This window comes from Seriola aureovittata, chromosome 7 (assembly GCF_021018895.1).
Source record: "Seriola aureovittata isolate HTS-2021-v1 ecotype China chromosome 7, ASM2101889v1, whole genome shotgun sequence".
Taxonomy (NCBI): domain Eukaryota; kingdom Metazoa; phylum Chordata; class Actinopteri; order Carangiformes; family Carangidae; genus Seriola; species Seriola aureovittata.
Window position 1 is genome coordinate 4,468,594 of NC_079370.1, and position 14,956 is coordinate 4,483,549.

The following is a 14,956-nucleotide window of genomic DNA, read 5'->3' on the forward strand; positions in this document are numbered from 1 at the left end:
GAGAGAGAGCGAGAGAGAGATCAGCTCCTCCGGATAATGAATTCTACCTGTATCACCTCATTAGCGTACCTCTTGAAAAGAGAAGAGTGCTGCTGATATGTCGGACATTCAATCTTTCGGCTTCCAAATCACACGAGTGAAGAGGTGTCAGTGAACATGTCTTAACTAAATAACAACATGGTTTGTGTTTGTACTCTCTCACAGCTCTTTATTAGCCAGAGAGAACGAGCGAGCGAGCGCAGGACTCGCTCCACTTGTGGTGAAGTTCAAAGGCAGAGCACTGAAGGATTTTGTCTTTAGGCTGTGGGCTGATCACACATGAAAAGGCTGCTTTATCTGCCCGGGGTGGTCAAGTCTCGACCTTTTACCCTTCATGCTGCTGGAGCTCGCTTCCCATGTCTGATGTCAGGCAGAATCTCTGCTCTCACATGGGAGAGTGGAGGGCCTGGAGTGTGTCTGCTGCCTCGCTGAGCAGGCCAGAGTGACAAGAGAGGCTCTGGACAATGGAAAGATAAACGCCGATAATTAGAAATCTACAGCAGACCCAGATTAGGACCCTGGGGAACGCCTACAAAACATAAAGAAAGGGGCCAATGACAAGCTCGTCTTTTACATTTCCTACCAGGGAGTTTGGACATGAAAGCACAAACTGGAGTAAAAGGAAGTCAGAGCTTTTGAGGAAATTGCACAAACGTTGAAACATTTCCACAGATGTTAAGTCGCAGACGCTTGAATATAACGGCTGTCAAGATTTGATCAAAACTTAATCATTCCTTGATATCCCGTTGATAAAGATCTGTGATGCCTCTTCTTCTAATGCGAGATGTTTTCATGCACATTTGTATGAAGATAATAAAAGAAAAAAAAAGCCTTCAATGTACTGTTACAATAATTTCAAGCACTAAATGAGAAAGATTAATCGCACATATTGTTTTAAAAAGATGTTATTCAAAAGGGATAACAGCGTAGAACCAGCAGAAACAGAATCACTGCATTAGAAATGGTATAAAAAAGAAGCAGAAACTCTATTACTGTACTAATGTGTCCACTAAGCTTTAGAGAGGGCACATCAGGTCGTAGCCACGGGGCAGCCTGCAACAAAGATTAGTCTATAAAAGAACAGTTAGAAAAACGTTGCATCGCATCATTATCCCTGACATCTGTTGGTGCGGCCATTAAGCATCGCAAAGCTTCAATCTCCTATTGCAGCGATGTGGGAGGAAGGCCGTGAGCTGCGAGGGCATTATTCAGATTTTAACATGAATTCATCAGGAGAAGTTTGCAGGGATGTTTTCAGTTTCTGCAGGAAGAGCTTCCGAGTGCAACTGCAGTTTTCTACAGTCTTGACAATAAGGAGCTCCCCTTGGGCGATCAGGGGTTAAGTGACTTGCTAAAGGGCACGTCACCCAGATTTTCCCAGCCGGTCGAGGGTTTGTGAACTGCTGACCTTCCTCCTGACAACCTGCCTTGCCGTCCTCGAGGCTACCGCTGCCCTCCATATTACTGATACATCGCCACCAACGTGTCTGCCACAGGCTGAGTGTGTCAGGAGGGAGGGGGGGAGGGGCAGCGCGGGGGCTGTGACTGAGTCATGACACACAGACAAACAAACAAACACACTTACATGCACTCTCAAAGGTAACACCTGCGCTTTCTTTAAATCACTGCATAAGGCATCGCTGCATCCACAAAAATACTTGTTGTCACCTCTTAACGAGACACACAACACAGTGATTGCGTTCAGTCCTTGACGGACTGTTGCAGAGTTAAAGAGTGGTGACTAAAGAGCGTCAGCGAGACCTCTTTCACTCCCTTCTTGAGATCTTAAGATCTAAAGAGCGGGTTGTTAGCAGGACCCTTGCAGAGATCCTTTCCCAGGCTGAAACGAGAGTGAGCCTTTTTCCTCATTAATCTTGTGTAGACGCTGGAAGCTGTGCAATTAAAGTCCACTCTTTATGTATTTAATGCATGTAAAATGCTGCTCTTTGACCTCCTAACGGCTGCATTTAAAGTTATTTTCTCGGAATAAACTGGGCAACTTGCATGTTTTATTAATTATTCCAATTTCGGCAACGTCTCCATGTTTTGAACCTCCCCTCTTCTGTTGGTTTTAAGTGACTGAACTGGATCTTTGAACGACGTCCTTCCTGATTTGACTCTTTTTTTTTTTTTCCTCTTTAAACCCACGATCTCGTAGCAGTGTGGGCTGCTGTCGTGTAAAGTTTGTCAAATGTTGCATTAACAGAAAATGTCTTTGGCGTGGACAATTTTCACATTATCTTTTCAACCTTCCTTTAAGCTTGAAGGATTAATGTCATTACAGGTTGCTTTTGCGATACTGTCAGCAGCCAAGTGCAGATAGTTTAGTTTTCATTGCATCATTTAGCCTCGCTTGTCTTATCTTTAGGTACTCTGAATTTTTCTTTGAATAGAAAGGAAGCTGTCTGTCCATATTTCACACTTTTCCTAAAGAATATTGCAAAAATTATATACATAACATACAAGTTTAAAAGCTCCCATATTTTAAACTTTTCAAACTTTCATTTTGAAGTGTTGATCCATAAGAAGATATACTTGTGGTTTTAAGAACCAAAAACCATCTCAGTATAGTTTTACATCTCGTCTCTCAGGCTTCTCTCTGGAGCTCTAGTAACAACAGGTCGGTGAGCCAATCAGAAGAGAGGAGGCTCTGAGCCTCTCTTCTGATTGGCTGACTGTTTTCTGAGTGATCCAATAAAAATATAGCAGATTTCAGGTAAAAACACTCAGAGATACCAAATCCTGCAAGGTTTGGATGGTGGGTCCAGGTGGGCGGAGCTTGGTGACTGCTTTGTTGTGACATCACAAAGTCGCAGAAGTCCTGACGGCTGGTTTTAAGGCTCAGTTTCTGAATACAGGCTGTGTGCATTTCTCTGTGGACTGAGGCTTTGATACTTTCACAGTATTAATATATAACCTAGACCTGATCTATAATCACACTACACACGGACAGAGACGTTTAGACTGGGTGGGACCTTTAAAGCTAATTAGAGTTAGAGCTTACACCTTTATGGTCTTGTTAGATTTTACAGTTCCAAAAGAATGCAGCAGGAGACTGGTGTGTTGGAATATTTGGGTCAGATACAGGTGATAATTAGAACAGAACAAAATCTGAAATTGAAAAATGAAATTTCAAGGTTTCTAACCCCCCGATCAACTGTGCTCCGTTTTTTTTCCCCCCTCTATGATTTCTAAGCAGATTTATGAACATTTACTGACGACGGGCATCATGACACTCCCCCTCCCCCCCAGGGAGCTGAGCCTCGCAGTTTGAAACCCTCTGGTCGAGGGCACACAGATGCCCATCGTGCTAAAATCATTTCCGGTCATTTAAGAGATCCAATACAACAGTGATGCATCAATATATTGGTCAGGCCTAAGTGTGTGTTATCTGTTTGTGCTGTTGTGTGTGTGTGTGTGTGTGTGTGTCTTCCTGCATGTCCATCCTTTACTGTCCTGGTGTGTTAAGTGGTAGCAGAGCAGCCTGGAGCAGAGAGATAACAGTCAGTGGCAGGGGGCTGCTAGCTACAGGGGAGGGAGGGTGTAAGGGGGTGGGGGGGGGGTGGGGGGGTGGCGGTGAAGATGGTTCTCAGCTGCTGGAGCCGTGCCAGAGCGCTGCTGAGAAATCCATCACTTTTCCCACTCAGCACCAACATCTGCCAAGCCTGACCGCAACCAGCTCCACTGCAGACCCCCCCCCGCCCCCACCCCCCACTGTACCGTCTGCACCAGCCCCCCGAACTGTGATTACACCAACCTGGACTAATCTGGTTCTTCATGGGTGGAGCGAGGCGGCAAAGGCTGCCGATGTGCAGAGGAATCGCTTCTGCCAACAGTGATGAATGCCAGTGAATTTCAACAGCCGGTAAAGACACAAAGCTCCAGATACAGGCCGCGTTAAAAACTAAAAAAAACCAAACAGATAAAGCCATCATAAAACAATCTCCAGGTAACTCTCAAGCAGCTACATTAGCGCTCGCAAACCTCTTCTAAAAAAAATCACACTCTCCTTGTGCTCATCCGGTCAAAAGGAAACAAGTGAAGCAATAACGAGATTTATTTGCAAGAAAATGCTTCCATTAGAGATGTTGAAAATGCCAGACTGAGACAAATTATACTGACCCTGAACTGAGACGCACAATTAGTAGCATTTCAGTGGAAAAGTGCATCCATCTTAAATTCGCCCCAATGAATCACCGGCCTACATTGTTTACTAATGTTGATATTGGCAGTTAGCATTTTGGGGTCATTCGGCTCTCGGCTAACGCTGAAAAGGCCAAAAGGTGAGGAAATGTAGCTCTTATTCATACTACTGTTGATAAATACTCACATATTTTAATTCTTGTGTAACTGGTAACTTAAACAATGAAATTTGATATAAATCAAATTTGAATCTGAGCTGTAGCAGATAGTTTCTGTAAGACGTATCAAACTCTCCCGCTCTAGACTCCCGTTTCCCCAACGCTCGCCTCCCCCGCTGCTTCACAAGTTCTGTTTTGTCGTTTCTTGAAGGCAAAGAATTGCTCACAGTCAGTGTCCAAGTTAATTAAAAATGGATGCATAGAAAAATATTGCCAATAGTGCAGCTTAAAGGAGAGGAGTCCATGCAGGCTTTTTTTTTGTTATTGACTTTGGAGCCACATCAGTCGGCGCTAAAAATACCCACGGTACTCTGAGGCACGCTGGATGATGGTGTCCAGCAAATAGCAGAAGGTTGTGTGTCATGACATCTTTACAAATGATGTTAAGTGTTGATGAAATGTATGAAGAAAAAAAAAATAAGGCTCATATCAGTTAGTGTGCTGTATTGGCAGAATATCACAGGAGTCACCTCGAGATGTGCGGACGACTGGGGCGCTTCGGGTTTCAATATAGAGGGTGTGGAGCTGCTGGAGTCACGACCTCTGCAGCGCGGCTATCAAAATGACTGATCTGTCCCTCGGTTTGAAGTCCGGGAGGATCAATATCTCACCGATATTCATTCATCACTCAGTGTCCGCTGACGTTATGAACCAAACGCGAGATGATGAGCGAGTGGGAATCACGCAGGGTCAGATCAGCAGGTGTCTGAGGCTGTGGCGTCCTGAGCCCCGCACCCCTCAGTGCCACATTTCTCCGGTGACGCCGATCTGCACACGTTAGCTGCACCACACACCACAGGCCTTCACCCACACATCACACTGGAGAAAGCCTGTGGATATGAAGTCTGACGGATGTGGGCGTTAACCAGGCTGAAGGGAGGTGTCTAATGAGATGATGCTCTTGCATTATGTAGGATCAAGTGTCTTTTTGGAACTAGGCCCGTGTTCGCCGCTAAAGGTCACATCCAGACAGGAAACAGCACTTTCAGGCTAAACTTCCTTGATACCACTTCACAATAAGACTCCCCTGATTGAAGATTTATGAATGGCTTAAAACTAGTTCATTAATTAGCTTGTTAACAGTTTATAAATCATTTAAAAGCTGTTATAACAGAGATTTAAAAAAAGGGCAACAGTGACCTGTTGCTTGCCAAATAGTGAGCCCACATATGTCTGTAGTGTTCAGTCTCTCATCTATTTCTCTTTTCCATCATTCAGCGTTTGCAGCTGCTGCTTCATCACGTTTGTTCAGTTACTAGCAATTAACGACCGTCAGCATCTTAATGGTCAAAAAGTTTCACTAGGCAGATCAGATTATGGCAGATCACATGATGATATCGAATAACCAGATTCACACTCTGAGGAATCTGTGACCTGCCGTTCGCCGAGTTGATTCTACCTCCATCCATCTTCGTGTTACTAACATTTGTAACTAGTAAAAAGGAGACTTAAATGGTGGTAACTCATTAGTAAGACTAATGAGTAGTAAGCATTAACTTGATCTTGCCAAGTAGTGAGCCTGCATGTATGAAAATTGTGTTATAACTTGTTTATTTATGATTTATAAAGTGTTAGCAACCGAATAAATAACCTTATTATAAACCATTTGCAAATCCTTTATAAGGGTCGTGTTATTGTGAAGTGCAAGGCGCTGCACATTCTTGTAAAACCCGAGGCTGTATTTCTACTTTTTACCTTGTGAGATAAAGGTGAGATAATTTCCAGAGGTGTAAAATCCTGTCCCGTAATATGATGAACTGCTATCTTCTGCTTCGTATTCCTCAAACTGGACTTTCTGGATGATTTCCTCACCAGTACCTGAAACAACTCGCCCTCAGTAATCTTCCATCCACTCACAAACCTGCGATCTCGGGTATCTCGGCCTCTGCTGCTTTCATTTCGATTTCCTTTTCTGTCTCGTATGAGTCCCCCCCCCCCCCCCCCCCCTGCCCTTCATGAAAGTGCAATACCACATATCTGGAGGTCCTCTTTAAGCTGGACGTATCTGCACGCAGAGCTACTGTCATCACAAAGGCATTAATGCCAAGGTTCATACACAACTCCCCGGCATCGAGATACACTGTAAACATGAATCAGGTTTTAAAGAGGGGGGGTGGAATCTGATGTTTGGAGCGCAGATAGAACTGCCGATGGGGTCGAGGTTGGAGGGCTGGGTGGGCTTTTGGGGGGGGGGGGGGGGGGGGGGGGGGGGGGGTGTTGGCGTTCGACTGGGCCCCTGAATTCCCTCAGCTGACCTGCCGAGGCTCGGTTTGCGGCCCAACCTTGAGGGTGTTCTGCCAGCACCAGCTGTGTGATATTTACAGCCTGTTGCCTCATGTTCCCGGGCAACCATTGGACACGGCTCCCGCCACACTCGGGCTTCAGTCACCCAGCATGCATCTCTGCTACATCAACAAAACCCGATGGCGGATTTCTGCGGTGGAAGCATCAGCAGGTGGAGTCACACTGTGGTGGAGGAGGGGAGGGGAGGGAGGGAGGAGGTGGATGGAGCTGCTGGCCTTGTATCTGAAGTCTGGCCGGTGACTGTTATTGTGCCTGTGTGTGTCGACGCTGCCAACCCTGGCAGTGGAATATGATCCACCCCCCCCCCCCACTACCCCCACCCCCACTCCTCCTCTTAACCAATCATGGGTGAGACTTTGGAGAGGTGGGGGAGAGAGGGGAGGGCTGATGCAGTGCAAGGGCAGCACTTCTGAGGTGGTGGTTTGGGGGATGGGATGGGATGGGAGGGGGTGGGGGGGTGGGGTGAAGAGATGTGTGGCTCTCGGCTCGTGAATCACGCCCGCGCTGCCGGGCCGCTGTCAATACCGCAGCACGTACACACACACACACACATAAAAACAAACAAGTACACACACACACACATACACAAAGAAAAACACACACCCACGCACGTAGCACAGGGCGCCCTAACTGTCACTGATGTACTGTGTGTGCGCTCACAGCCTCTGGCATGAATGCAGCAAAAAATACCCATAATACACCTATGTACGTACATCTGAGCACACACACACACACACACACACACACACACACACACAATGATGCCTTTTTGTCCAGCAGCTCAGGCAGCGTGTGAAGCAGAGACGACTTTGTTGGCTCGTCTCACAATACTCTCAGTGTGGTTTGTTGTTGACTCGTCGCAGCACCGGCGTGGACATTGTGGTCGGACCTGTCAGGTTACATCACTGCTGAATGTAAAACGCACTTCACACACACACACACACACACACACACACACACACACACACACACCGGAGAGGCGCGCCCATCCCCGCGAGGTGCGAGGTGATTGAAGGAGCCACAGGAACAACGAGAGCCAGAGATCTCACAGTCGTGTTTACGAGTTCGTTGGCGCCGCCGCCGTTCACCTGCCAAACGTGGTGTGGAGGAATGTATTTAAAAGGCTGCAGCCATTATTTTTTTCATTATCAATTAAATCAGCATGTCTCAAACTGACCTTAATGATCGGTATCTGGGCTGTGGGTTCATTGTGAAGGGTTGGTAGCAGCTAAAATAGATTAAGAGCATGTCTCCACTTTGATCGGGACTTCCAGTGATTGAGAGAGAAGGTGTGTCAGGATATCTTGATCAGGATATCCCTGCTGCTAAAGGTGAAAATAGTTCTTAGAGTGCTCAGAGCCCAAGGCAACGTCTTCACATTGTTTTTGTTGCGTTTGTTCCAGGAAAAAAAAAAAAAACTCTGCGAGTGCGCTCTTCTCTGCAGCAGCTGATTATTACTGACATTATAGACTCATCCGTCGAGAACTCGCACAATTAGTCAGTTGGTTTTGTTTCTAAAAATGTAATAAAATGATAAAAAACCGTTCTCAGGATCCAAGGTGAAGTCTTTAAACCAACAGATAATCAATCAACAGGGACGTAAAAACAGAGAAAAATCTGCAAAATCCTCGAATCTGAGAGTCAGTGTCTCTTGATAAATCACCTCTACAGTCACCTGTATTGTTATTGATTCATTTGCCATCGATCGGCTGATCTTTTCAGCAGTGGAGCTCTTAGGGAGAGAGAGCGAGACGTGAAGCAGCCAAAAAAAAATACATTGATTTTTTTTTTTTAAATGTACACTGAAGGCTGTTGGTACTTAACTGTCAATTAACTAATCTAGCGCCAAAACAATTAGACCCTCGACTGTTTTCACAATCATCAATAATCATTTTAACCATTTACGATGAGCAATTACTGCTCATAGTGTTTTTCATGTGAGGATTTGCTGCGTTTCATGTCACTGTAAACTGAAGATCGTCAAGTTATCGACTGTTGGTCGGTCAAAACAAGACATTTCAAGATGACTAATTAAGCTCTGGGACTCTTGTGATTGACATTTTTCAACATTTAATGGAATAAACAATTAGATAACTAATTGAAAAAAGTAACTGCCAGATAAAATCAATGATGAAAACAATAATAAGATGCAGCCGTAAACTAATTAACTTCTTAATAGAGTCTATCTTTTTCTGACTAATAGAGTCGACGCTACCTCGCTGAGCTCCAGGTAACACTGGAACTTATATAAACACAATTCAATAAAACTGAGTCGCTCTGTATTTACTGTAACTCCTCAACACTTGTTTGTCTTGTCATCAGGTTATTTATAATCTCTATAATCTGTCTCATCAGTGTTTTGGAAAGCACCTCCTCAGATGTAGAGGAAGCTTTCTCAGACAGTTTTGCAGGGTTTCCTCCCTCACGGCTTTTCCCCTCGTCTCGAATCCGCCATGCCACAACAACAAAAAGTCTGCAACGGAGAAACAAACGCCCTCGGGTCAAAAAACACAGATGACATCAGTGTGACACCCGAGGACGCAGAGGGCGCGCACGCCCCGGGCTCCGTGCGCATATGAAAAGTTTGACGACACCAGTCGGACGCGTTCTCATCAATGAGAATCCTCGCGCAACGGGGGCCAGACGAGCGGCTGCCACGCCGTTTATCAGGAGTACTATCAGGTTTGTCTCCATGCAGGTGAGTGGGAGGAGGAATGCTGTTGTTTCAAGCACAATAACACCTGCCTATTTATAGCGGGAGCCACAAAATGTTTTGTGAGATTTATCCATCATTAACTGTGAGATGTGGGCACCACAAGTATGCTGAAGGCTCTCAATAATAATAAACACACAGCTTAGAGTCTGGCGCGCACACACACACACACACACACACACACACACACACAGTGAACTGCAGTCCTTTCAGCAGATTAACCCTCCCTGAAGACAACAGGTCTGAAGTGAACCCACTGTGTCCCGACTGTTTACACATGTGGTCGTTTAGAGGCACGAGCTCCCTCAGCTCAGAGAGGCATCTTTCAATCTGGCCACAGGAGGCCCGAGCCAGCGAGGCTTTGTTGTCAAGACACCCCTCAAAACAAGTGTCGAGCAGCTGCTTGGAGACCCGCCGCTCCGGCCGCTCTTCCTCTGAGCCCATAAACTCGTAGAAACAGGCGTGTGGAATGATATTACGGCCGCGACGACTCGCCCCAAGGAAAGACTCATTTTCTGTCGATACCTCAACATCTCTAAATGAAGCGATAGCTCCTACCGAGCCGTGGCACATGGAGGATTCATGTCACCATGTCTGACATAGTTTGAGAGTGATACAGAGGCAGACAGACCTTTTTTTTTAATGTGAGAAGAAGATAAGGCTGCTATCTCCTGAGCTCTAAAGGAATACCTCCAGGCGACTGAACACGGATAAACAACTTCCTGTTATTTACCTTCCTTTGCTTTGACTGACTTGTCTTTGAAAAAAAAGAAAAACAACAAACCACCCCCCCCCCCCAAAAAAAAACAAGATATGAGCAGAGAAGACGCCAAGGTCAAAGTGAAGCATCGACGACGCATCTTCAGAGTATTATATCTGTGCGCGCTTGTGAGGTAAACATCATGGTTTTAAACAGGTGTCAAGGGCACTCACTCCACACATAAATGGCCATGTAAGCCTTCGATTCAGGAGAGAAAAGGAACAGGTGTGATGTTATGAGCTGCACGACAACACAAGCTATCAACCGTAAATCTTCACAACAGCCCCCTCCCCACCCTCCTCCCCCTCCCCTCTCGGCTGATGTCGGGGGCCGGTGGTGGTGGTGGTGGGGGGAGAGAGAGGTGTCGGCTTGGCGGCTGACGACGGAGAACAGGCCACACAGCAAGTCACCTCGCACTCCTCTGCTATCTACCTTGTAAAGTCCTCAGAGGCGCCAGCGGGGGCGCCCCCCCCCTCCCCACTCACAGCTCACTGGGCTGATTACAGAAAGCTAAAAACATGTCTGTGACTTCAGAAAACTTAAAATCAAGAAGAGGAGAATTCTGGGAAAAAAAAACACCAAACAAACAAACTGTTGGCTTTAGGCGGAGGAGAGGGAACGTGAACGTGACACTTTAAAAAAAACAAAAAAAAACAACCACCATGTGTGACATTTTCTCTTGGAGTAATTATGGTTTTAAGCAAAGCGGCATTCATGTCAATTCAAACCAATTACGGCAGGGGAAACGCGCACACACACACACACACACACACACACACTCAGAGCTGCAGTGTCTCGATCGGTCGCTGCTCTTACCGTCAAAGATTAAAGATACCAGGAGTCGTTGTGGAAGCGCTCTGACACAAACAAAGAAGAAAAATAAATAAATAAATAAAAAAGCGTCTGGATTCTGGGTTGAAGCCAGTTAATTTAAAAGAAGAGCTCCGAGTACGAGATCCGAGATCCGAGATCCGATATCCGAGATAGTCCAAAGTCCCCGATCTCAGAGGGAAACAGGCTCCAACTCAGAGCAGCACATGTGCCACTCTCCCACCGACTGCTGGAGTGACAACTGCTGGAACGCCTCACTCTGGACGCCCCAAATTACCCTTCTCACTGGACACCACCACCATCACCCCCCCTCCACACACACACACACACACACTCCAAACACTCACACAGTACACTCATCTACCCCCCCCCCCCCCTCCAGCAAACCCCTCCCAGGGCACCCTTTGCCCTAATATGCCTTCAGCAACTGCCACCAATTCATCAGTGTCCCTGCTGGCAATTGAGGTGCTTGTTGATCGACTCTTTAAAGGGACATTCCACTGTTTTATGGGGGTTTTTATTTTTTCATTTAAGCCCATTTACTACTAATCATGTAAACTTAACATCATTTTATGAACCATGTATCTCTCTATTATCTTACTCCTCATGGACAATAACATCTGTCTGAATCTGAATTTATTGGTTTTTATTTCTTTCTGTGCGATTTGAAAATCTGCAGATTCCTGAAACTTTCTTGAATTGTAAATTCCATCTAGTATTAAACAATTTTAATAATCAAACTCTCATCTTAATAATAATTCATTAAGCAAAAATACCGAACATTTCTCTGGTTTCAGCTTCTCAAATTGTTAATATTTGTTGCTTTTTCTCTCTTTTATTTCAGTGTAAACTGATTATTTCAGGGGTTTGGACTGTTAGTCAAAACGAAAGAATTTGAAGACGCCACCTTAGAGAACACATACAGAAAACAACCATAATCTGAATAATCACAATCGCTACAGATTTATCTGTAATGACTAATGATCACTGGGTGCAGCGCTACTCAGTCAAGTTTTGACTCACTACACCAACAGATTTTCATTGTACTGAAATGAATGGAAACTAACGGCTGTAAGTGTGTAAATGACAAGGAGCTAAAGCTTGCAAACACACTGGATGGTACGTGTGTGTGGGCGTGTGTGTGTGTGTGTGTGTGTGTGTGTGTGTGTGTGTGTCAGTAGCTGCCTAGTTAGCTGAGTGTGTCAGATCCTTGCTGCACACCAATCTGTCCCTCGTGCACATGTGAGTGTACATCTAACATTTGGATCATGAGCTGCTGGCAGTGGGACGGCAGCTGCTCACATACCTTTTGTTACACACACACACACACACACACACCACACACACACACACACACACACACACACACACACACACACTGCACTACCTCACATACACTTGCATGCTCAGCTGTCGGAGAGTTCTTCTTCTTCTTTTAAAAAAAAATTAAAATATCTAATAACAGGACAAAAACAATAAGAATGACCTCAGTAATAAGGACAAAAATCTAGTTTTTAAAAAAGTGGGGGCTGCAGAATATAAAAATATTAAAAAATTGGTTTAAATTGCCTCAAAGCAGGATCTAATAAAGTTTCAGACTCCGTCAAATCGCTCTCTTCTTGGTGAATTAATGCCGCCTGCTCCATTGAAAACAAGTCTATAAAATCATTACGCCTCTTTGTGATGTTTCCAGTTCATTCAAGGTCAGTGCTTTAACTCTATCTACAATCTCTGGTTGCTCAGTGGCCGTTATCACACACAGTATACAAGTTATCAAGGTTTGAGATTCATATCAAATGAGGGGCTGCATGATTACTTGAAATATAATCGAACGGTCAAGTGCAAAATCCAAATCCACAGAGACGCCGCAGCCTATAAATCATATCATCCAGATGTGAGGGAACAAAAATCACATCATCATTTTTATTTTTATTTTTCCAGTAAAACACATATCACAGTCCCACTACTTTTTGCATCTCCCGCATCTCCGTCCCTACGCTTTACAACAGCACCGTGACAAATTCATCGTCTACTTCACAACCACGCAAACGCACTTTGGATAATGTAAGGTCACGATCTTCCACGTGCAGGGCGTGACGTTGACCCCGTGTTGTGTCTCTGTACAAGGAATCTTGCATCTGACACAATCTCATGTTTTTGTACTGTTTCTAAAAGCTGCAACATCCCACTGTAATTTGGTTTGGGACTCCGAATAAACTCTTTACACTTGATTTTAAAATGACCCCCCTCCCCCAATCAGCTCGGATGAAGACCGCCGCTGATCTGATGCTACGTCCAAACCTGTGGGAAACACCCCCCACCCCCACCCCCCCACAGATCTGAGCTCGGTGAGATGCAGTAAGATGACCGCGGCGAGGACTGTAAAAGGAGAGATTCTCTGTCTGTGACCGTTTGCGACAGCGGCTCTGCTTCCCAAGGAATGATTCTCAGCCCTCGCCCTTTCCTGACCTTGAAATCTCCGAGGGGGCCCGGGGTGGTGGTGGTGGTGGTTGTGGTGGTGGGGGTGGTGGTGGGGGGGTGTGTGGGAAATGGGAGGCAGGGAGTCTGCTAAACAGTTGTGTCATTGAGTTTCCACACAACGCAGTGAATGTATGTATGAGCGCAGCGGGCGTGTCTGTGCCCGGAGCTCAACGGGTTAAACAAGGGGCAAAAATTCCAAGGGCCCATTTGGTCCCGAAGCAGCAACTTATAAGGATAAATTTGTGAGGGGAGGGTGAAAAAAATGAACTCCCGCCGCCTATCTGGAGCAGGAAATCTGCCCATGGATGGGAAAAATATACAACACTGCTAAACACAATAATCTCAATGTCAGAGCAGCGAGGACACAATTACTTCCACAACAAACACAAGCACTCAGCGACGGCCTTATCTCGCTGCCCCCTTCTCCAGGTTTTCACCCCCTTCCCCGCCCCGCTCGCTCGCCATCCACATTTGTCGTCCGTGCGTGCGTGCGTGCGTGCGTGCGGCTGCCTGTGGGCCCTCCATGTTGAACACACGGCGTTGGCCCGCAGCCTAAAATGGGGATCTATGAGCCTACCTCCGCTCTTCCTGAGACAAACGCGGAGCACCGGCCAAGACTGTGTGGTGCTGGCTACGTGTGGAGGGTGATCCGGCACCGGGGAGAGGTGGGGGAGGCACAAACACCGAGAGAGAGATAGAGAGAGAGAGAGAGAGAAAAGGATATCTATTCTCTCGTCTTTAACAGAGAGCGGTGAGAGGAAGCAGCTCCTCTGCCCGGAGGCAAGTGTATTTATGTTGAAAGGAAACACACAAGCGTATAAGCTGCAGCTCTCGCAGCGATAAACATCCATCCGTGTAGCTGGAGAATACTTGGGAACTCTTGTAGAAAAAAAGGTAAAAGGTTTGTTTTTGTGCCACGTGAGCGATGTGCCGCCACAAAGAGAAACTCAAGAGGTTTTGTTGGAGACGGGCTTATTTGCTACTTTGTCTTTGTACGAAATGACTAATAGGTTTGTGAATAAACATGATATGCTTTCAAGGGTTTGACAGTGAATACCCTGATTATGCAAATCTGCCTCCCTCCCGAGAACGGGGGGTAAATTAAAAAAAAAAAAAAATGACAAAGCTTTTCTCTGGTGTGGCACTAATGTGAGCTTTTCTCTTGTGTGTGACCTACATTATTGAGGAATTCTCCACATTTTTGTCACACTCTTGACAAATCTCGCAGCAATAATAAAGCTCACGAGATGAACATTTCCAACACACACATCCTCTCTCTCTCTCTCTCTCTCCCTCTCTCTCTCTCTTTCCAGAGCAAATCTAAGCCCCTGAGACGAGCGTTGTTTAAACCCGCCCGAACTCTTCGTTAAATCAATGCCACGACAGTGATACAATTAATGTTTTTAGATGTACTTTGTGTTTGATGTCTGGTGGATCAAAAAAAAAAATGATTCACGGTCCATTTTC

The 14,956-nt window shown here is 45.7% G+C and overlaps 1 protein-coding gene across 12 annotated transcripts in view; it reads right to left on the reverse strand.

Annotated features, from left to right (window-relative positions):
* The window catches only part of mef2d (myocyte enhancer factor 2d), a 99,240-nt gene that overhangs the window by 60,583 nt on the left and 23,701 nt on the right, over positions 1 to 14,956 (reverse strand). The window contains exon 1 of one of the 12 annotated variants that reach the window (XM_056380974.1): positions 10,994 to 11,259. The exons of the other annotated variants lie outside the window; for them this stretch is intronic. The gene's annotated coding sequence lies outside the window, so the exon portion shown is untranslated. Of the gene's footprint in view, positions 1 to 10,993; positions 11,260 to 14,956 lie in introns of those variants that run through there. 12 annotated transcript variants of the gene reach the window in all.